The 21,564-nt window shown below is 42.4% G+C and overlaps 1 protein-coding gene across 10 annotated transcripts in view; it reads right to left on the bottom strand.

The window, feature by feature from the left end:
* Positions 1-21,564, bottom strand: part of LOC143836782 (uncharacterized) — a 112,437-nt gene that overhangs the window by 65,025 nt on the left and 25,848 nt on the right. The gene's annotated exons all lie outside the window — the stretch shown is intronic.

Below are 21,564 nucleotides of genomic sequence, written 5' to 3'. Positions count from 1 at the left end.
ACCAAAGAAGATGTTAATATATCAAAATCTAATGGAACTATTAGATTGATACATCTTATTTTTAAAAAAATTCATATTTCTTACTACAGTGATAGAATCACATAGACAAATAACCAGTTCTTGATATTCTATCTCTTTGTCCTGGGAGTGCTCAGAATTGGCCCATCCCCTAAGCAAACCAAGGCAATTGCATAAGGTACCAGTCTTTCTTCAGCTGGAGAAGTGCCTGGAAAGTCCTCCAACCCAGGGGTAGTCAACCTGTGGTCCTCCAGATGTCCATGAGCCCCTGCCAGCGTTTGCTGGCTGGGGCTCATGGGAATTGTAGTCCATGAACATCTGGAGGACCACAGGTCGACTACCCCTGCTCCAACCCACAATTGGCAGTCTTAGACCTGAATGTCTGGGGTACCAATAACTCTTAGGTCAAGAGAACACAGAAGCAAAATGAGTCAAAGGAGAAGGTATTGCAGAGACAAGAGGAAATCTAGTAATATAATCTGTTTTTTCTCTTCTGCCCATGACTTTTGAGAGAAAAATAATTATCCCCCCCCCCTTCTGCAACATTTTGTTTGGGAAGGCAGCCAATCTTCAAAGAGGAATTTCAGGACAAAAGGCAAGATGGCCAAAGTATACGGGTACCAGCCTCCAGGTGGGACCAAGGGATCCCCCAGAATTACAGCTCATTGCCAGACTATAGAAATCAGTTGCCCATGAGCAAATGGCTTCTTTGGCAGGTGAACTTTATGGCATTGTACCACACTAAGGCCCCTGCTGTCCCTAGACTCCATCCCCAAATCACCAGGAGTTTCCCATCCAGGAGCTGGCAACCATAATCCCCACTGCTGACCAGGGGCGACCTGGCAGCCCTACCAAAGCAGAAAATAATTCACTCCATTTACACTTTCAATGGACTCTTCTGGTAGATCCAAGCCCTTGACTATAGTGATTTTATTATTCCCGCAGAAGAGCATTTGCAGTTCCAGGATAGCAGAAGCAACAATCTGGCACTTAGTGTTTGTACCACGGTTTAAATAAATTCCACTCTCTGGCGAAAGACACAGAATGGAAAATCTGAAGACACAAAAGGAGGAGAGTTCCTATGACAGCATCTTTTCCTCAATACTGCTTGGCCATATGTGAGTAACTCTACTTATGTAAACCTCTTGCCAATTAACTTCCGTTTAAAAAATCTGATAATGAATATCACTCTAGACATTTTACAAACATTATTTCCTGGCTTTGCTTCTGTGCGGTGTGAATCCATCTCCTCCCATGAATCAGAATGGAGCTAAGAATTTTGGCCTTAATGAATCCTTTCACCAGCTCATCATGTCCCGCAAGGCCATCCATATGGGAGTTCTGTAACTTGAATTAAATCAGCTTTGCCCATGCAACCATAGATAAACCAGAAATGCAGCTAATCAGCTGTCATATCTAACTTGGAGTTGTTAAAGTAAAATCTGTGCTTGTCCTCTGTGGCTACTAATGAAATCATGTACAAACTTTCTTTGGAGCCCCATCACTGTGGAAAAGGCTGGTTTCAACTTAAACTGAAAAGCAACCTGGTAGAAGCATCAATCAAACTCACCAACATTCTAGTAGTCCCATCCTGCTCCTTAGGAACTCCCTGAGAAGAAGCACCATGACCAAAAGTGCTCCTAACGAAGGAGCCTAAACCTCTACAACATCTCTGGCCAGGTGGCATCCGTAGAAATGCTCTGGCCAATGCCACCTGTTTCAATTGTTCATTTCTCACAGTGCCAAAGAGCATTTTTGCACAGCAGAGGGAATTAAATAAGGTGTATGAGCTAATGGGGTTCTAAATCCCAAGGAGAGCAAAGGAAATTTGCCAATTGTATCTGGCTGCCACCCTGTCAGTTTTAATGTGTATTTGAAAGGAAGGCTTCCTTAGCACTGCCAACTGCTTGGGACCTGGCAAGAAGCCCCCTTCACCCCTCTAGGCACCCACCCTCAGTGATTTGCAAAGCAGAGAGCAGCAATGAGCATCTCTTTTAAAAATGTGCTACTGAACCACCAGGAATTCTGTCTCATTCCAAGATCAGGTATTAGAACCATACGGTAATCTTGGCAGTAGGCCAAGTAATTAATGTCTTGCCATGAATTGAATCAGAGTTCTCAAAATACTGGGGAAATGGCTAGAATTCTGTAACTGAGACACCTGTAGCTATGCCAAAGAGATACTTTGTGTACTATTCCCTAGCTAGGTGTACTAAATCAATTTCTTCCTTTCTCATAATAAGCAGTTACATTTTATCCTTTCAATACATTGTTTCCCTCTCCTCTGTTTTACCCTTATGACAACCCTGTTGTGGAGGTTAGGCTGAAGTAATGACTTGTCCACAGAGCTTCATACCTGATCATGGATTTGAATCCAAATCTTCCCAGTGTCAGTCTGATAGTCTAACTACTTCACTGCAGTAGATCTCTAAATTCCACCAAATTTAGACTTGTGCACTTGCTGTCTTGCACAGTTCACTCTCTTGTTTTATATCCCCCCCCCAAAAAAAAATCAGACATATTGAAGCTCATCTTCCTATGAATCAATAACAGCTTACTCCCAGTTTGGCTGCTTTCAAAGCAGAATGCTGCGGTCTGTTGCCTTCCAATTTTGCCTAAATATCACAGAGAGTTTGGGGGTAAACAAAATGAGCTTCAATGAGACAAGCAAAATTTCTCAGTGGGGTTTCAATATTCTTAAGCAGCCACTAAATCTTATTGAGACTTTAGTTTGGAGGTTGCAGCTCCAGCACAACATCTGAGGAATTATGTGAGGTGTAAAATAAATGTCACTAATTACCACTGACATTTCTTAAAGACCCTCTGCACATCCCTGATGCAAATACACTAACAAGAAGGTTTTGTCACAATGACCATTTCTGCACAAGGAATCTGACCCTGGGCAGCCTTTGAATGTTGGCAGTTCTTAGAGCCTCCTCTACATGATGTCACCTGCATCCCAAGGCTGTGAAGGAGCTGGATCAAGTTTCAGCCATTTTAAAATCATGATTAGGGGAATCACCAAAACTGGAGGCAATTCCGCACCCGATAAATATAGTGAAATGAAGAAGCCTTATTTTTGGTGTTTTGCACAGCATTTGTCAACCTCTCCTGTCCATCCAGAAAAACTCAAGCAACATCTGCCATTTTAAAGTGCTAGTTAGGGAATCGTGTGAAGTGGATTCCCCAACTTAAAAAGCACAATCTACAGAAGAGCAACCAGCAGGCCACACACTAAATAAATGTATGGAGGTGAATAAGCACTATCTCTGCCTCTAATGTCCCACCCTCACACCCTCCTCCCTCTCCATTCTCCTGGGGACGGTTTTTTGTTTGTTTATTTTTTTAGAGCAAACTGCCTGGAGCAATGAATAGGCATTCAATCATGCAGGCAAAGCCAAAAAGAATTTTCCCCCAATGTTGTCACACAAAGCATGCCTCTGTAAAGTCCCCCTCCCCAATCAGGAACAAGATTAATTTTTTTAAGATTCCAGACTTGTAATTTCATAAGGGGTGGCATTATAAAAAGCACTATGCATCTATGATTAGATGCATAGGCATTTCAATGGAGAAGTCTTACTTAAAAAAAAAAATAGTGGGCATCGTGGGCCATTTAAAACATTGTGAAAGGGGATTGGCTGCCTGGCTTGATTGACAGGCAAAAGAAAGTAATGTGTAAATTGCATTGCTCTTCTGCCATTTCAAGCTGCACTTGTGAAGTATAAGAAACGCAAGAAGGCAGCAGACGAAAACGAGAGAGCTAGAAGGTAAGCAATGGCCGAAGGCACAATAATTTTTAGCACTATGCCATTTTACTGGTGTCACACTATTTTTTTCAATTTGTGGAAATGCCCTTGATTTACCATCCTAACTTGCACGTCCTATTGGTGAGCAACCAGTGAGCAACCACGGATAAGACCATATGGAGCGGGAAAGGCATGATAGTCTCTTCGGCATTGTCCCACCCTCACACCCGCCCTCCCCTTGCCATTTTTTAAATTACTGCATTCCAGCACAACTGCAAAGCTACATTGTCAAAGATAAGATATTTTTTAAAGGGGTAGAACAAAGCCCCTTTTCTGTTTTCTGGAGGTGGGGAATGAGCTGGGAAAGAGGGTGGGTGGGTGATTGAGCAGCCATCTCCTGATCATACAGGGATCTGAGCACTCTGTTTTTAAGACAACCATTCACAAAATGTCTTTTGGGGCTCCAGGGACCATGTCCAGCCTTCTCACAACTCGGGCAGGCAAAAACAGCCCCATTTATGGACTGGTTTTGTGGGCTGGTTCCTCTTTCATGTCTGTTTTGTTGAGTTTAATTTTGTTTCCAGGTTTTAGGCTGTATCGACAGACGCATCACATCGATATCCCAAGATGTCATAGTCCACTGTATATAGCAGAAAAATCTGATGTCTGTCTGAGAAGAATGGGGGGGGGGGAGCTTGCTGTCTATGCTGCAATGGCAAATTTAACTACTAATTTGTAAAGTAGATCAATTTTAAAATTCAAGGAGAGATAGAGTGTTTATTGTTACGCAAGCAGGTGATTAGTAGCTGTGGCAAATATGTAGAAAAACACATAAAGAATATGGTATATATGTTAATGATGAAATTAAAAATATAGCCATAAAACCTATTGGTTATGAAATTAGAAGCTTGAAATTTAAAATGCCTGAAGTATTCCATAAAGAATTCCATAAGGAATGTTTTGAGGATTATAATAAAGGGGATGTTGGGAAGAAAACTCTCTTTCTGTTTTATAGTTGACTAGTAGTAAAGCTCATTGCATGCTGAAATGCAGTGGGCACTAGCTAGTGGTTTGGGATGGGTCACTAAACCCTCAATTTGGAAAGGTCAGGTGGACTGGCTAGGCTGACAAATAGTATGCCAAGGTAAAGTAAGTCGTAGGACTTGTGTGTTCTTGTGTCATACAATAAATCAACAAAATAATGTTCCTAATGTTATCCCAACAACATCCCTGTGGGATAAGTTAGGCTGAGCCATTGACTGACCTAAGGTGAAAGTCCAGGAAATCACCAGGCTCCACCTAGGGATTGACAGAAAGGCTACAAAAATATTCTCTTCTTTATTCAAAAACTTTTGTTATGCCAAAACCCAGCCCAATTATTAATAGTTTTCAATGAAGTTTTCTTCAGGCGCCTTTTCGTTCCTGGCCCCTACCTGGTGGAATGAGCTCCCAGGAGAGCTACGGGCCCTGCGGGAGCTTTTGGGATTCCACAGGGCCCGCAAGACAGACCTCTTCCACCAGGTCTATGGTTGAGGCCGGCGTGCTAAGGAAGAGCTGGACCCGCCCCCCTTCCCAGATTATTCTGATGGCAGGTAAGATGTCAGCTTCCCCTATTGTCTCCCGAAGGGCTAATTTTAGAATTGGGGCTTTGTTGTATTATTGTTCTGCCGCTTTGTATTTTTGTACTGGATTGTTTGTGCATGTATTGCTGTTTTTAGGAGTAATTTTATTGGGGGTTTTATGCACCTTTGTAACCTGGCACGAGCCTTATGGGGAGTAGCGGGTAAGAAATCAAATAAATAATAATAATAAATGAAATAACCATAGATAAAACATAGCATGTATAAATTTCAAATAAATCTAAATTACAAAAAGCATTAATGGTCATTATTATGAGGTACTTGCTCAAATAAATACTCTACATAATTATTTGTATAGCCAAGTATCTTTCTGGACCAATGTATGAAACAATCTATAATTGATTGATTGATTAAGATAACCAATTACAAGGAATCAGAGCAAATTAATATATAGTACAAGCAACAATAGTGCATGTACAGAAGCAAAAGCATTTTGTTATTAGAATGTACTTTTACACATTTATTCAATAGAATCTTCCTCAGTATTAAGTGTAGTGAACGGGGGGACCGAGTAAACATGGCAAATTTAGAATATTCCAATGAAAAATGATTCTGTCTTTAGTTTCCTTAGCCTTATACATAAGAAGGGACTCCCGAGGGATCTCATTTGCCCTGACTCTAGCTGATTTAATTATTTCTGTTGGGTAACCCCATTCAAGAAGTGAATTCTCTAACATATCTGCAGATTTGTTATAAGACTTCTGGCTTGTATTAATTATTTTATGTCACAAAAGGTAAGTTTCTTTTGATATGTAATGGATGGTAGGAAAACATTCACAAAAGCCCTCCCCACTTGTTGCCCTAATGCAGAGCTTTAAAGGATGAGTGTCCAATGGCTGCCAACTGTTTGTCTCAGGGGATACTTGATCCTACAGATATAGTCAACCCTGTGTGCTATTGTCCAGCGCTGTCTGCCAGGGTCCAGTGCTGTCCACCACCATCCAGCACTGTCCAGTACACTAAAATATTGTTCTCATGTGTCTGTAATCCACCCCACCATTTTTTTTTTGGTTTTTTTTGTTTTTGCAATACTCTTATTTAATTTGCTTAATGTCCATTCTGGGCCGTCCTGGGCCATTCCTTGTTTTATCCTGTCCTGGAAAATAATTAGAAGACATCATTCAAAGGCTTCCTGTGCAATGCGTTTTGCCAGCCACTTTCTCTAGTTCCATGTTCCGAACCATTTTTAACGGCAGCCCCATACAGAGTATGCTCCGATCAGGTTGTTATGAATGCATGGGTGTGACAATGGCCAGATAGACCCTTTTTAAACAATAGCTGGAAAACCCAGGTAACATATGGATTGGTTTAGATATTTATATCCAGCTTTCCTCACTCTGAATAAAACAACAGACCACAGGGGTGGCTAGCTATCTGTGTAGAAGCAGGTATCACCTGAGATAAACAGTTGTCATGGCAGCCATGGGGCACTCATGCTTTAAAGCGCTGCATTAGGGCAAAACGAGGGGAGGGCTTTTGTGAACATTTTTCTTAGCACTAAATCACCTTCCTTAGAACCATTCTATTAGTTTTTAAGGTACAGCTAACAAACAGGATTAAGGTCTTCATCTGTTCAGGCTGGAGCAAATCTAGGAAGCCATAATGAGGAAAGATATGCCATCAAAACAACAGCAAGTTGGGGGACAACAAGCAGCTTCAAGAAGGTTTTGTGGGGATTTTTCTCCCACAAAATATGATCCCTGCTTTTGATCTCCAAATTTCAGCACAGTCTTACAATGAAAATACTGAAGTTATCGTCATACATTTTCCTGGAGAGCACTGAGCACCCTCAGCTGGTGTCTTTATTTTTGTTTTAAGAAATGCCAGCATGATTATATTTCTCCAGGGTTCTATGGTGCCAGATAATGCCGCATATTGCTATACTCTTCAACCAGCAGCAGTCATTATGGAATTCAGTATAACGTCTCTGGCTTATGGGAACATCCAGATATGCTCTTCAGTCGCTCGCTCTCTCCATGTCTCCTTTGCACTGGTTGTGTTTACCAGACCAGCGTCTTCTATCCCCCTTAAGGCCTTCCAGTATGGCATCCACAAGAGTCTATTCCCTTGAGGTAGTAGCTCCTGCCTAATGGAACAGGCTCCCAGAAAAGGCAAGGAAGGTATGTTTTCTCTAGGTCATGCTGCATGGTAATGCTGTTCACCAGAGCATTAAATAGCTATGCAACAGAGCTGATTTTATGGTGATTTTAAGTGAAAAATGATAAACCGCCTTGAGCCTGTGTGGAAATGGCAGAGTATATATATTCCAACAAATAAATCATGCCCAGCCACAAGCTCAGTTTTACTTCACTTGAGTGAATGAATATTTTGGCATCCCAGAATTAAAATAATGTTTGCTTGCTACAGGTTTTCAAGATAAAAGGTCCATGAAAGTGAGCCACTGAAGCAATTTTTTAATGTAGAAATGATCAAATACGAAACACCTTGCTGTCCTTTCAAGAAAAAAAATCAATGGGCTTGCACACAAAAACCTGAGTTAAGTTGAACACCTGTTATTGCCTTCAATACCATTGATTCCTTTTGGCACTTTCCATCTGAGACACAATTAAGCTGCTCAATCCTAATTGCTATGTTACCAGCCAGTTGGTGCAGTGTCTAATATGCACTATCCCATTTAGTCAGAATACAAAGGTAAGATCAACAAAAGCAACATTGGTGGGATCCTGAGTGGCAGTGAGATCCAGGGGCACATGTTCATCCGGGGGGGAAAAAAGGAGAATCAATTGCCAGTTGTGTGCATTTGTGAACAAGTCTTCATTTAGGGCAGTGCTTTCCAAACAGAGCTTCAAGGAGCTGCAGGATTCCTCTGTAGATTATTAGGAGGATTGTCAATGAAAACCATGAATGGCAAACAAACTTTGCTTCAAGGCAATTTATTCATTCTTCTCTGTGAGTGTAAAGTGCCATCAAGGGACTTTCAAGGCAAGTGGGAAGCAGAGACAGTTTGCCTTTGCCTTCCTCTGCAGAGACTTCTTTGGAGGTATCCCATTTAGCTTCCAAGATCTTATGAGATCAGGCTGTACCATGATCTATATAGATCCAATCATGATCTATATGGCTATAGCAATACACAATTGCACATGAGCATGGGTATGTTTCATGACTACTTTCCATCCACACAGGGCAGCTATCCTAAATAATGGTGAATCACCAAGGAGAACACAGGCCACTAGCAATGTATGGCAGCCTACTTCAGGCTCAGTATGTCTTCCAGTTTTGCTGACTGCAAGACCAGCAAAAAACTGGAGAGTAGCCTTCAATTGTTAGCTCCCGTTGCTGGTGGACCATTAGTGTTTGGGTGAGACTGCAAGTGTAAAAGGTTAATCTGTATGCAACAGTCTGACTGACTATCTGTGTGAATGGGCAGTGTGTCTTAAACCTCCAGGTGGGGGCTGGAGATCCCCCAGAAATAAAGCTGATCAGTTCCCCTAGAGAAAGCAACTGCTTTGGAGGGTTGACTCGTCTAGGGAGCTCTCACGGAGTCCTTGATCTAGACAAAACCAGATAAACTGGAGATCTTTTTGTCTTACAAACTTTGCTTTTAACTGAATGTATTGTATTATTCATGTGCTTTAATTGAGGTACACCGCCCTGAGCTGGCTTTCTGGGAGGGCTGTATAGAAATTAAATTCATAATAATAATAAGGGCACACAGGGTTGAATGACTGCTACTCGTCTTGCAGAAGGGGCTATTTTAGCTGCAGCAAAGCAACTATACACCAAGTTCTATAAAAAGCAGTATGTGTCATTAATGGATTAACAGCAATGTGGCAGTCTGGACACAAACCTTGAGGAAACTACACATTTGAATGATAAGTAGAGTTGCTAGAACCAGGTTGGCAATTACCTGAATATCTCTCTCTCTCTCTCTCTCTCTCTCTCTCTATCTATCTATCTATCTTTGTTTGTTTGTTTGTTTGTTTAGATTTCTATACCGCCCATTTCTTTGCAGCTCTCAGTTTACACTGAACATTATATAACTTACATGGAACGTTATACAGACTGTAACATCAAAATAATATGTTGAGGGGGGAGAGCCTGAGCAGAGTGGCATTTGTGAAAAGGAGACACCAATCTGCAACTATTATAAAAGACCTAATGACACTTGGGCTTCACAATAACTTTTGGGGTTTACAATTTAAGGGCCAATGAATGTTCCTGCCTGTGTCATCCTGCTGCCCAATCAGGCTGTGTCTCCCGCCCCTAACTGTCATGTCCAACGACTTCACTCCCTTTGCCTCACACCACTGACAGAGCAGGCAGATGCCTGGTGAGTGCACTACAAGGGGCCATAGACTGCTGCCTTCCTGCAACAGACAGTGACCAGAGCCAATGAGAATGTGGGAAAAGGAGAGTCAGCCAATCAGAGGGAGAGACCTCTAAGGCCCAGTCTCCATGTGCTATGAGAATTCTGTGGGGAAATCCCCCCGTTTGGGGGTGACTGGAAGATTCCATGCCAAAGATTTTAATGTTGGAACAATTTTGGCAGGACAAAACAGCTGGGGGAGGGAGAAAAGCAACTCTAGCATTGGTCTCTGAGAGCCATTGTGGGGTAAGATTTAAAAACAGCGGCCTCTAACCAGAAGAGCCGGGCTTGATTTCCCACAGGCAGCTGGCTGGGTTACCTTGGGACAGTGCAGTTCTCTCAGAGCTCTCTCAGCCTCGCCTACCTCATAGAGTGTCTGTTATGGGGAGAGGAAGGGAAGGCAATTGTAAACTGCTTAGAGACGCCTGAAACCTGCTGGGCAAACAGTTCCAATTCTCTTAGAGCTCTCTCAGCCACATCTCCCTCACAGGGAGTCTATGGGATGAGGAAGGGAATGTTTCTTCTCTACAACAACCCTCTACAACGACCCATAGCAGCCGTTTCTGCCTAGGAAGCTGATCTTTATAGTCTGGAGATGAGCTATAATTCCAGGAGCTTTCCAGGCCCCACCTGGAGGTTGGCTACCCTGGGCTGGAAATATTCCTGGAGGTTTGGAAGTGGGACTTCAAAATGGTACAATGCCTCAGAGTCCACCCTCCACAGCAGTCATTTTTGCCTGGGAAGCTGATCTTTATAATCTGGAAATGAGCTGTAATTATAGGAGCATTCTAGCATCCACCTGGAGGTTGGCTACCCCTAGGCTGGAGATATTCCTGGACATTCGGAGGAGGGCCTTAAAATGGTACAATGCCACAGTCCACCCTTCAAAGTAGTTATTTTTGCCTTCAGAGCTGATCATTATAATCTAGAGACGAGCAGTGATCTAGAGACAAGATGATGGTAGAAGGTTTGCAGACTACGGTTGGGTGGGGAGCGTGGGGCAGGTGTGTCCCTCCTGGGCTTTAGCCAGCCCTTACCAGCAACTGTTTGTATTCTGGGGCATAGACAAACAGACAGACAGACAGAACAGCATCAGTTCTGCGAAGATCTAAATAAAGAATATTTACAGCCTGAAACTGTAAATGGTGAACAAGTAATGGGCTGGAGAGACATGGGAACTGAAGTAACTTTTCTCAAGCTTGGCCTGCTACATAAAAATCAATATTTGCCAGGAAGGTCCCACAAAATTAAAGGCATAAGTGTCCCAAAATTTCAAGTTGAGTTAGCTTTACAGGAAAGTAGAGAGTCAGACTTTGGGGGAAACTAGGTGATCCACTTGTATTAGGGACTGCAGTTGCCAGCAGTAGGCCCCAGGCTTCAGAAACGCAAACATCACCAGCCAAACAACAGACTGTGCTAGCCAAGGGGTGTCTGTGGCCACATACATTCCTTTTGAAGGGAAGCATGTGAGGGGGGAGAGCTTTCCCTTCAGCCTAACTGCCTGGAGATGAGCTGTACTTCCAGGGGATTCTCAGACTCCACCTGGAGGCTAGCATCCCTAAACCTCAGTGGGGTTCAATGCTACAGAGTTACCCTCCAAATCAGCCATTTTTGCCTGGGGAGCTGATCTTTATAGTCTGGAGGTGAGCAGCAATTCCAGGAGATCTCCAGGCCCCACCTGGAGGTTGGCTGTCCCTGGTCTGTACATATTCCTTGAAGTGGGGCCTCAAAAGTGTGTCATGCCCCCGCAGCCACCCCTGGCTTATTTCAGGTCAAGAAAACATTGCAGAGAGGAGGTAAGGTTGCCGTATTGGTGTAGGTTCATGTTCTGGAATTTCACACTACCTAGGTGTGCATAAACCTGACTAATGGTCAAGACTGCTGTGCACTGAGAGAACTCCTGTTAGGGTTGCCATCTTCCAAGTGAGTCTCACTATCCTACCTCCTTCACGGGGAGTCTGTTATAGAAAGAGAACAGGAAGGTGATTGGAAACTGCTTTGAGACATCTGAGGCCTGCTGGGTAACTGCAGCCCATTCCCAGTTCTCTAATACCTCTCACAGCCCCACATCCCTCACAGGTTGTCTATTGTGCGGAGATGAAGGGAAAATGTTTATAAACCACTTTGAGGCTCCTTCGGGTAGCAAACAGCATGGTACAAAAATCCAGCTCTTCTTCTTCTAAGGAGCAGCCATGAAAGGAGCATTTGGCCACATAACATTTTATCAACAGTAAAAAAAAATGGAGACAGAAGGAACAGGGTGGACACCAGTGTACTGTGACGACCCCATGTGGATTAGGGCAGGAGGACATTTTGGTGTCTGTGGCCTAATTCATACAAGAAGGGAAATGACGTTGAAGGCAAAACTGGGAGGAATTGGTTGCCATGTAATCTCCAACTAAGAGTCTCCAGTTTGATTTTCCCTTCACATATCTGAAGACATGGCTCTGGAAAGCTCATCTGTAACCACTATGCCACAATTCCCAAAGGTCAGTCCTCTCCAACACTCAACGGAACATTCCAAACAACAGGTTCTGTCCACACCCACGCCCTCATTTGTGACCATGCCACCACAACCTCCCACACAACACACACATTCAACCTCATGCCCTTAGAGACCGGACAACTCCTCCCGTTCCTTTTCCCACCGCCAAGCTCTAGCGCCCGTTGTATTCCTGGATACAACAGGCTTTGCCCCTAGTAATCTAATATTACATTTTCTAAAATCAATAAACTGTTGAAGATATTAAAGAGAATATTTTTTAAAAATAGACACCAGCAACACACAATTATATATTGTTTGCTGCCTCATTTAATGTTCACACCTTAAATTATGTCTAGAACATCCTAAATTGTCAATATGGTTATTACTAAAAGGTGTTAAAATATTCATTTATGAAATGTAATCCATTCACTAGCTACAAAGGGAAAAATAAAAAATGTGTGATGACAATTCTAAAAACTGAAAGCCAGTCAAATATAAAGGGGAAATGTGCCACCTATAACAAATATGAGTAACATCAGGTTTTCTCTGAGATTTTCAAAGCACCCATGTGATACAAACACTCACACCCATACACCCACAGCATTGTATATAGTACTTTCACATGATCATGCAGTCTGCTGGCTCTTAGAGCAATTATTCATGGGAAGGAGAAGCTCACATGATAGTTGGGCAAATTCCTGCTGATGCACTATGTTGTCATCAGCCTGGCCCCCTCTTGCCTGTGGCCCACTTTAGGGCCTCTGATGCCCCGCATTAAGGGAACACTGAATTTTCAGCATCCCCTTTTGTAACATGGGCACCATTGGTGGCCAGGCCCATGCATACAGGAAAGAGCTGAGTCTTCCAGGCCCAAGTCCTCCCCTGCCCACAGTGAATTGGGTGTTTTGTTTCACTCTCACAATGGTGGGATAGCATTGTGATGCTATTCCACCTTCATGAAGTGAAACCCCTGCCGCCACCATCGCAGAGGTGAGGCATGGTGGAGCCTTTCCGTCCTGGCTTCATGTGCATAAACAAAAAGCCGGGACAGAACATATCCAGCAGGGGAAATCTTCCCCTGTAAGTACACAGGACATAGTAGGGCATGCTGCCCCACCTCCAGAAACTGCTGGCAGCCCAGCATGGCTGCCGCCTTGCATAGTCACAGAAGGTCTGTTTTCCCTAAGGGAAAATGTCTAGACTGGAAGATAGCCCATAAGGTCAGCCAGCTGCATCTTACGCAAATAAGGAGGTGGAGGAAAGGATATCTTTAAACAGGACTCTTCCCCAACTATGCACTCTTGTCCTTCATGAAGCCAGTTCAGAGTACAGCATAATGGTTCCTACACTTACTGTAAATGGCCAAATCAAGAGATCTGGCCACTGACACCATTAAGTCAGTGCAGAGGGAAGGCAAAGCTTTTCATCCTGAGTGCGAATGTCACAATAACTGAGCTCCAGTGTGCAGGCCCTCTGATTAAGAGCAGTGGCTTCTAATCTGGTGAGCCAGGTTTGATTCCCTGCTCCCCCTACACATGCAGCCAGCTGGGTGACCTTGGGCTCACCACAGCACTGATAAAACTGTTCTGACCGAGCAGTGATATCAGGGCTTTCTCAGCCTCACCCACCTCACAGGGGGTCTGTTGTGGGGAGAGGAAAGGGAAGGTGAATGTAAGCCACTTTGAGATTCCTTCTGGTAGAGAAAAGTGGCATATATAAACCAACTCTTCTTCTCCTAAGTTAAAGAGCCATTTTAGCAACTTATAAGTCTGGATGCGCTCCTTTTAATGCACACTAATATTCTGACATCTCAGCTCCTCTAAAAATATTATAAAAGTGCAACATATCGCAAACCAGTGAGAATTTTGGGTCTTGACATCAGCCCCACAGCCCAACATTTTGGAAGGGCAAAGCTAAAATTTGTTTAACCTTGCACCAATTGCAAACCAGTTGCCAGCTGGGAATTAGCCGGAGTGTGGCACCAGGGGATTCAGCCATGCTGCTGACTCAGGATTCATTAGAAGGGCAGGTCATTCCAACACCAAAGCCAATTACAACAATCCTTGTCAGAAGCTGGGAGCAAGAAAGCAAGGGAAGAATAAGAGACAGTAAAACATTTCTGGCTCAGAAAAGGAAAATGTATTATAAACTGGCAAGCTCTGAAAACACTGCAGTCAGTGCAAATTCTATAAATTAAATCCTCAATAGAAAACCACAGAAGTTTTTTCCCTCCTTTTTATAGCCTGTAATTTTCTGTGTGTGTGATACAAAATTGATATTCAGTCTTTTACAGCATATTTATGGCCCTTGGGAACAAAATGATTCCTTCCCTTCTTATTAGTTTAGAGTTACAGCCTGATGAACATTATCTGATACGCTAATCTTTATTATCAAGCCCTGGAAGTCAAAAGGTAAGAAACTGAGGCTTGATGAGGGCTCTTATTACAGACTACATTTTAAAAAAGCATATATCCAAACCGAGAACATAAGAGATAGGCTCTCCCGCATCGCTTCATAAAAATCAATCTCTAAATATTTGTATTCTTTAATGAAACATGAACTCCTTCATTTCTAGTAGTGTGCCTGAAAGAAATACATTTCTAGCTCCATTAAGTCTTATCTACAACACCGACTTACGTAACTGCACCTTCTTGATGTATATCCATGTCCTTCCACCATGGGAATATAGGTTCATATGATTGTTTTTCACTTACAGGATTTTTTTACCCATGAATCCTGAATATCCTTAGACGGTGCACCTAATAGCTTATGTCTGTGTGATGGATGTCATTTGCATGGCACATCTTGGTCAGTCCCTGCCCAGCACAAACCCATGAAGAGTAATTCAGCTGGTCAGTCATGTATGGTGATGAATGTTAAGTCTTATATTAGAGCTGCCTGTCAGGGACAGCCAAAAGAAGGGAGTTGTCAAGCATCTGGCAGGTCATAGTACATGAATAGGATGGTAGGTTTCATTGATTCAAGGGGACTAAGGGTCGTACAGCTATTAAAGCACATCTGCAGACCTTAGTGAACACCATGCTGGACTCAGGGAACTTTGAGGTAATGTAATTATGGCTGCATTAAATGATCCTCCATTTCACTTTTATAGTTAAAGTGGAAATTTCAGGTGCTGTCTAAAGCATCCCCATATGTTTTGCCTTTATTTATGCTGCCTGTCCACTGCTGGTGTTTCCAGATTCCCCCAGGTTTTTCAGCACCATGGCTTAGATCCCACATAGATTTCCACAGCAACAGGAGGAGGGTGATTTTCTTAAGTCCCTCCCATGAGAAGCTTTAGATCGTGACACAAGGTATTTCTGGGGGACATCATAGAATCATAGAGTTGGAATGGACCTCTAGGGTCATCTAGTCCAATTCTCTGTACAGTGCAGGAACTCATAACTATCTCCCCACCCACGGTGACCCCAATTTCATGCCCAAGTGATCCCTCCACCAAAAATCTCCAGAATCTAGCAGCAGCAATTAGCAATTCCATGGGTATGCAAAGAAGGGCCACAAGAGACAAACATTGGCACATCCCTTCCTGCCCACCCACTCACAATCTGCCTAAGTACATAAAATCAGCATTTCCCTAAGACCAGACATTTATGAGCCATTTGAGGCTGCCATGGAAAGGCAATATCAGTAAAATCACCACCACCAATACAGGTAAATCTAGGCCAGATCCATCTCACCTTTCCCCTGATTTATACAGCTTTTTTCACCTTCACTATATCATCCCAGCCAAACCTGGGAGCATTTATAGTTGAGTAAGAAGAAAGCACAACCCTATATAACCAACCAGGTTTAACCACATGACAAGATCACTGAGCGAATACAACCAACTGAGAATTGAAAACTATGTTTCCAGTATCAGCATTGTCTTCAATATGAATGGACAGGTACTTTTAACCCTTCCCAAAGAACCTTATAACTAATGGCTGGAAGAAGGGAAGGAACTTCACAATATTTCTAAATTGTTTTGCAAAGTCTTCCCTCCTTCCCTTCCCTCCCTCAGGCTTAAATTTGACCAGGTAAAAAGCTTACAGTGCAATTCTAAACAGTCACACCCTTCTAAGCTCATTTACTGCTGACATCTGACCTGTTACTCAATCTAGACAAACCAAAACTCTATGTGGAATTACCCAAACATCAATAACACCTGAGAAGAACCAACCGCAAAATGCAAGGCAAACTTCATAAGCTACCTGAACTGTTTTTTAAACTCTATGTGAAATTGTAAATCAGGAGCTATGTTGTTGTTATTTTAGGGGGGGGGTTAATTGATGTGTGAGTTTTGTAACAGGCTGTATCCTCCTTGACAAAACATTCAGAAAATCTCAATTATAGCTAAAAGACCAAAGCCTCCTAATTACGGAACAATAAATGTAACAGGTCTCAGCAACAATCCTGTCACCATTCTTGCCTCCTTAGCACCCCACATGCCCAATTTATAACAGCTAATAATGGTAAGCAAAACACAGAAGAAGAAAATCCCACAATATCATCTAAAACCACTGTAAAATATAAGAAGGCCTCTTTTGCTCCAACCACAGTGACAAAATTAAACTAACAAAATTAATTTTACAGCCACATAGTCAAGATGTAAAAGTATTCTGTAATACTTGCTGGTTTCCTCCCTAATGAGGAAAAAGGATTGCATGGCTAGGGCTGCAGGGAACTAGCAAGCTGGTGTTATCATTCATTACAAAGTGTATAACAGCTGGAAATATGAATCATACACACAGGGAAGGGCTGCACAGTTATTAGCACCCAAAACAATAACTAATACGGGTGAGCCATAGTTCTCAGAGAGAACAGCACCCAGGTGTTCCGCTTCCTTTGTCTTCATTATCATATAATTTGGTCAGATAGCGATATAACAGGAAAGTGCTCCTGCTGAGGTAGAAGTAGCAGGCCATAGATGGAAATATTACTGCCAGAGAAAATTAGAAAGGCAAATACAGTAGGCAGTTTCCCATGAGAACGAGTCACTGGTATCGCAGCCAGCGCAAGGAGTTTTTAAAAAATGGAACAAAGGGACAGCAGAAACAAGGACTTCAAAGGAGAAAAACTTTTGTGTGTGTCCTTTCCCTCCCAAGTAAAGAAAACCAAACTAACTTGTATGTTTTTTCTTACAGTGGAGGAGAAATGTGGAGGAAACAGGGAAGCAGAGAAGAGAATCTCGGGTTTAAACTATTTTTGGAACACAGGGTGTGCATAACTATGAAGACAGTTACAGGTGAATAGTTTTGTTAGTCTGTAGAAGTTGAAGAAAATTTGAATCCAGCAGCACCTTAAAAACCAATGCAATTTTCCAGGGTATAACTGACCATGAGTCAAAACTTTGGTGTCGGATAAAGTGACCTCTTGTTCATGGAAGCTTTTACCCTACGAAATGATGTCTCAAGGAATTTCTTGCTCAGATTCCTATGTCTTTTGTACATCTTTCCAGCTGCTTGCTGCTACTTCCCGTGGAACAGTTAAGAAATATTCCCTTCTTTGGTTTATTGAAACAAGGTTGGATTTTACCGTTTCATTCCACTAACACTAACATTTTCCACTAGTGCAGGAGGGACCTCCTGGTGGAAGCCTCCTGTTGCTAGAAAAAAATGCAACCATTGGTAGAAAAGGGTTCCAGGATCAAACTCACTTTGCTGTTGACAACATGAAATCAGACTTCCCAAAGTGAATGTATGGCCTACAGTTTTGAGATACATGGAAACCATCACATGACTGGTTCACTACCAGATCAGGCTCATTGGTCATGTCTGATCTGGCACTAAAGATATTTTAGGACTAGTGTAATTTGAGTCATGTTGACTTGGGTAGTGCTAGATCAGTGGTTCTCAAACTTCTTAATGCTGCAACCCTTTAATACACTTCCTCAAGTCGTGGTGACCCCAACCATAGAATTATGCCAGTGTTCTTTCACAGAAATTAAACCGAAACTGATCAATGGCATGAAGATCCATTGTTGATGATTGTATATAAATTGTTTTTTTTTTCCGGGGGTGCATCTGGAGTGGCTGGTGGCCAATTGCAGGCACCTGCAGGAGGAGCGGCAACAGTGGTGGTGCCCCCCTTCCGGCCAAGCTGCTTGCCCTGCTGCAACCCCTGTAAAAGGGTCATTCAACCCCCAAAGGGGTCCCGACCCCCAGGTTGAGAACCACTGTGCTAGATCAACTAGTGAACAATACCAGCAGGGCTGCTCCATCATGTGCGCTCTAGAGGTCTATATACCCTTTGAAGCTATCTATTCCCAGCTTGAAAAGTTATCAGTGTGTGAATTAACTTGGCTCCAGCCTTGTACATGGGATATATTGAGGCATGGCAGGTGGGAGTGAATGAGATTCCCCTTTGTTCATGTTGCCTCACAAAGATATAGTGCCTATATGCTTACAAATTTGCAAAGCATCACCAACATGGAAGCCAATGTGCATGTGGTTTGCACACACATAAGTGCTATTCCTCCATGAGCCTGCTGAATATTAGAAAGAGTGGGGTCAGCATGCTTAGCCATAATCAGGGGCTGAATAGTTCCCTTTCTACACTTGCTGGCTGAGGACACACACATATCATGTATACATGGCTCCCTGCTTTGAATCTCCTCATTCTAGGTTACTTTATAAGCATTTGTTAAGTGACAAAAGAGAAGGTGGGTGGCCGTGTTGATCTGAAGCAGCAGAACAAAGTTTGAGTTCAGTCACACTATTAGAACCAACAAAGTTTTGTTCAAGGTTTATGCTTTTGTGTGCACATTAAGCCTCATGGAATGGAACGCTATCTGAAGAAATATGCATGCACATGGAAGCTTATACTTTGAATAAAATTTTGTCTCTCTTAAAGGTGTCACTGGACTCAAATTTTGTGCTAAGTCACCAGAGTTAGAGCTTCTTAGACCAGCTATGGTGCCCCAACATATTGCTCTTCTCCTCTGCTCTTCTGGGGAGCTCTGGGCCCAAGAATGGATACGCCAACAAGAAAAGAGTTCCTATCCAAAGGAACACGTTGAATAGGTTTTAATACCAGGTGACTATCAGTTCTAGAGATGTTTATACATAGGATATGGCCCAAACTAGATAAGATTCCTAATATCAAATTATTAGGCCATACCATTTTATTATTGTAGAATGTCACTTTTAACAGTCCAGCTTTGTGTACCTTTCATTTTGTTAACTGCCTTGAGCATGTCAATGGAGATGGAGAATACTTCTCACATAAGTAAATAGGTATATCATCAGAGTACTATGTGGAGATGCCACGGGTAAGGAATTTGCCCACCACTGCCAATAAGCATGAATGGGCTCTCTGTCTTTTATTGCTCTCATGTGTTGCCACAGCTACTATGAAATTATCCAACATTAACAACTTGCTACCAGCATGCCAGTAAATTTCCCCCATGTCATTAGGCACAAATCCAACCAACGTTAAGCACTTTCAAACCAATTGACTCAGTGGAAGAGTTAAGCTTATATATCTCACATGGAAATCCAAGAGTCTTGAAAAGTACTTCTCTTTTTGAATAGGCCCAGTGATCGTGGCAAGTATGAAAGACACATGAAAACAACTATGATGTTTTCTTTTGTGTGAACAGCTAGAAAATGCTCAAAACCTTCAGTCTACAGTAAGGTACTACAGTCTACAGGTTCTACAATAAGCACTGATGTTTAAAGAAGAGAGCTTAAATAGATGTTATTAGTATTGGCATTTTGACAACTAGCAGGCTGGGTATATAACAAATGAGTTGGATCCTGCAGAAAACATCCATGAATGGAAGAATGGGATGCTTTTCAACAGTTCTTTCCTCCGACTTCAGAATAGAAGACAAAGGGAATAATGAGAACAAAGTTGGAGTCCAGTGACACCTTTAAGATCAACAAAGTTTTATTCTGAGTATAAGCTTTCATGTGCATGCACAGTTCTTCAGATGCATTGAAGCGGAAGCCACCAATGATTACATATAGGTGGATGGTAGGGAAGTGTTGTCATGAAGGGCTAATTAGAGGCAAGATCCATAAATAATTGAGCAATAAATATAGTTAAGATTGGACTAAGGTAATTGGTAAGACCTGTGAATAGCAGCAAATTAGCATACAGCATAATGAATAAATTTACAAACAGATGGAACGGAATGATATTAGCACATATAGTGAGACAAGAAACCATTATCTATGTTAAGTCCTGGGGGGTTCCGTTGTCCTGAGTCATGTAATAACTTGTAATTTAGCAATCTCCCATTCTAGTCTGTTTTTGAAATTCCTTTGTAATATAGCAGCCATTTTGAGGTCTCCCAGTGAATGTCCTGGAAGATTGAATTATTCTCCTACACCTTTCTCAGTTTTGCAATTCTTGATGTCAGATTTCAGCCCATTTATCCTTTGGCCTGTTTGCCCTATGAAAAAACTGAAAAGCATAACTGGCATAAAGGTAAAGGTATCCCCTGTGCAAGCACCGAGTCATGTCTGACCCTTGGGGTGACGCCCTCTAGCGTTTTCATGGCAGACTCAATACGGGGTGGTTTGCCAGTGCCTTCCCCAGTCATTACCGTTTACCCCCCAGCAAGCTGGGTACTCATTTTACCAACCTCGGAAGGATGGAAGGCTGAGTCAACCTTGAGCCGGCTGCTGGGATTGAACTCCCAACCTTATGGGCAGAAAGCTTCAGACAGCATATCGCTGCCTTACCACTCTGCGCCACAAGAGGCTCTAACTGGCATATACAATGTTAAAAGATGAGCAAGTAGTTGATGTTGTAGTTGATGGTCTAGTTGATGTTTGTGTTATCTGGGTATATGTGGCAGCAAAGTTGCCATCTAGGTTTATTGCAAGCTCTGGTCCCAGTGTCTATGTTCAAATTAGATTGGATTATAGTGGGCAAGGAGTGGTTTAAGATTGGGGAGGGGTCTGTCTGTAGGCAAAAAAAGGTCCCCCCCCCCCGTACTTACGAAAGAGAATTGTCACTATCAGGTGGAGGTTGTAAGTTGCTAATGATGTATTGAATTGTTTTGAGTTGATAAAGAGAAGAATGGTTCATTTATATTTATAAAAATATTACGTTTGTTCATACGAATTCAGAATTATATTTTCAACTTAATTTCATTAGCCAGCAATTAATAGCAGCTAATTCAGTTGCTACTGTGTTTAGCTGAACCACCAAACAGGTTCAATGAAGTATAGGTTTCATTGTTCTAAATTAAATAAATGCTAATTAATATTACTGGACAACATTGGATCCGATCTTCTTTGATCAGGCAAATGCTCAACCCTAATTTGAACTAACCAGCTAATGCTCTGACTACAAGCTTCTCATTTCTTAAAATACAGCTCCTGTGGGGAAATGAGA

The sequence above is a fragment of the Paroedura picta genome, chromosome 4 (genome assembly GCF_049243985.1).
Source record: "Paroedura picta isolate Pp20150507F chromosome 4, Ppicta_v3.0, whole genome shotgun sequence".
Lineage (NCBI taxonomy): Eukaryota > Metazoa > Chordata > Lepidosauria > Squamata > Gekkonidae > Paroedura > Paroedura picta.
This window is presented reverse-complemented; position numbering and strand designations above follow the sequence as displayed.